Source organism: Scyliorhinus canicula, chromosome 8, assembly GCF_902713615.1.
Source record: "Scyliorhinus canicula chromosome 8, sScyCan1.1, whole genome shotgun sequence".
Taxonomy (NCBI): Eukaryota; Metazoa; Chordata; class Chondrichthyes; order Carcharhiniformes; family Scyliorhinidae; genus Scyliorhinus; species Scyliorhinus canicula.
In genome coordinates, this window is record NC_052153.1 from 144,898,276 (window position 1) to 144,901,187 (window position 2,912).

The following is a 2,912-nucleotide window of genomic DNA, read 5'->3' on the forward strand; positions in this document are numbered from 1 at the left end:
CCCCCCCCCTAGATTGCACACGTCCATGAATTAGTGGCCCCCGATCGGTAGCCTGGCCATCCTGAAGCTCCCCCCCCACATGACTCCCTGCCCCCACCACGCCGAATTCCCGCCGGGTGGAACCATGAGCAAACCATGCTGCCAGGAACTCGGCCAGCTGGACTCGGTGAATCGCCGCGGGGGCCTCTTTCAATGGCCCCCGACAGGCGCCGCGTCAACCGCACATGCCCGATTGGTGGCGATTCTCCAATCGCGAATTTGGCATGGAGGCTCAGAGAATCCCGCCCAGGGTGTATGAGAGAGATAGATAGAGAGGGAGACAGCTAGAGAGGGAGGGAGGAGAGGTGAAAGGGGGAACGGCCCCATTCAGGGTCTTGTCCCTTCAATGTCTCAGTTCCTTTTCCAGTTCTGCAGAGAAAACAGGTGCTTAAACACACATAGGATTGGCTTCCCACATGACCTTATCTCTCCAACTGCCCTGTCATCTAAATGTAGTCATGGATCATTTATTCCAGTTACCTTGGTTAGACCATGGTCTGGAACTCCTCCCTCAGCCAGGGCCCCATTGTTCAAACGGTCATGTCTAATGGTTTGTTTGCATTGAGTTGCGTACCCAGGTGACTTTCTGAACACTTTGCCAATGGGAATTAAGATGGCCCCCATTCACCTTCTTTCAAAGCCATTGTTCCTGGTGTGGCTTTGAAGACATCCATTTCACTAATTTTAGAATGCAGAAAGAACAGTAATGCAAATTTGCAGCCATCTTTGACTGTGATGCCAAGTCACTGAAATGCAGCTTTAATTTTTTACTTAAATCGATTAGCGATTTCCAGCCAGTAAATTCAAAAATCATTTGTCGATATGGAGCATTGTTTGAGCACTGACTGGTTTATTTTAAACCGATTCATAAATAACAAAAATACAGAAGTACAAATGCTGTTTATTTGTTTGTGGATCTTGCATCAGAGATCAAATATGTGTGGTGATTGTAGATCTGAGTAGATGCAATACAACTGAGCAAGCACTAGAGGGAGCTATAAATACACTGGGACAGGAAGTGAGGACACACTTCACGGAAGGCAGAATTGATATCAGGATACAGACACACAGGCAGGCAGCATTTGAGGTAGCCGTAAGTTAAGCTCTGAACAGAGAACAAATTCACAATAAAGCATCTTCTCCACATTTGAGACTACGAGCTTTATTAAGACACGAGGAACAACACAATATGGTCAGGTCCCCAAGTCCATTTAACGTCCATGTCACAGTTCTGTGCTCTGGTTATTAAACTAGCAGAACTGCATTAATACAGCCATCATTTTCTGCGTTGTTTGTTACTTGTGCATATTTACCCCAGACAACATTGCCACCTTGTGTAACTAAGCCAAGCTCAGTTACATTCATTTCAATGATGGTCTCTTTAATAATAACTCCTAATTTTGTATATAAAGGTGATGATGGGTTCTTCTTAATACCAAGTATAGGTAAACAGAAGGTGGCCTTTGGCTCTGGATGGGTTACATGGGCCTTGTTAAAACGCAAAACCATTGGTCTGATGAACCTTTCATATTTAGGTTTCCGAGTGAATCTATCTCCAACAAAGCAGACTTTAGTAACCATTCTCTTCCAAGCTTTCTTCATCCATTTACCTGTGTGGAGAACTTTCAGGACTTCAGTTTCTCCTTGGGCACGAACGTTTGGCAAAGATACTTCCCATTTACCAGCTTTCTCTTTTGTTTGATCATGTTGGACAGGACTTTAGCACGGGATTGGCCTTCTCTGTCGAGCAGATAGGCGGGAATGGCGCCGTATGGTGTCTCTCATCATTCTTCTGTTTTGTGTTTCTCTGTTCATGCATTTTGAGGGTCTTCTTCATCTGTATTTTTTCTGAATGGCGCTGTTTGTGGTACAATTTGGCCTTCAGAACGATCATCTTCTTGGCTTTGTGAGAGCGCTCATGCGCTTCACGGCGCTCCTTCTTCCTTGGTAGTCCAGGTGATAGCCACATCCCTTTCGATGTAATTCGATGTATTCGTTCTGTGGCATCTCGCATCTCGCTGCTCTCAGTCTCTCTCTAACACAAGAATTGAGTTGCTGCTATTGCTGATCCCGGGTTTAATCTCTTGATGACTTTGAAAGTCCGACTCACTCAGCCGCCATGTTGTTTTTTTTTTTTTAAATAATTTTTATTGAAAGAGTTTTTCCATACAGACATTTACCCCTACTAATTTTTAAATTATTTACAACACAATCCCTCTAGGCAAATATCCCTCCCTCGCCCGCCCTCTCGCGCGCACCAGTCCTCCCCCCCCCCAAGCAACAACTTAACAAACAAGGCAGCCTACAGTTTCAGACATGAGCAGCGAGCAGACTTGCCTGCGTTACCGTCGTGCATGTCCCCCCACGACCATTGCTGCCCCCCCCTCCCCTCCCCCCCTCCCCTCTCCTCCCCTCCCCTCCCCTCCCCCCCCCCTCCCCTCCCCCTCCCCTCCCCTCCCCCCCCCCTCCCCTCCACTCCCCCCCCCCCCGGGTTGCTGCTGCCACGACCCCGAACGCCTATCTCTGATCTAAAAAGTCAAGGAAAGGTTGCCACCGCCTGGAGAATCCCTGTACCGACCCTCTCAGGGCAAATTTGATCCTTTCTAGCTGAATATAGCTAGCCATATCGTTAATCCAAGTTTCAACGCTTGGAGGCCTCGCGTCCTTCCATTGAATTAATATCCTTCGTCGAGCCACTAGGGACGCAAAGGCCAGTATTCCGGCCTCCCTAGCCTCCTGTACCCCCGGTTCTACCCCGACCCCAAAGATCGCAAGCCCCCATCCTGGTTTGACCCTGGACCCCACCACCTTCGACACCGTCCTTGCCACCCCCTTCCAGAACCCTTCCAGCACCGGACATGCCCAGAACATAT

The 2,912-nt window shown here is 48.3% G+C and overlaps 1 pseudogene; it reads right to left on the reverse strand.

The window, feature by feature from the left end:
• Window positions 1-1,272: 1,272 nt before the first annotated feature.
• On the reverse strand, window positions 1,273-2,046 carry LOC119970016 (annotated as a pseudogene).
• Window positions 2,047-2,912: the final 866 nt, after the last annotated feature.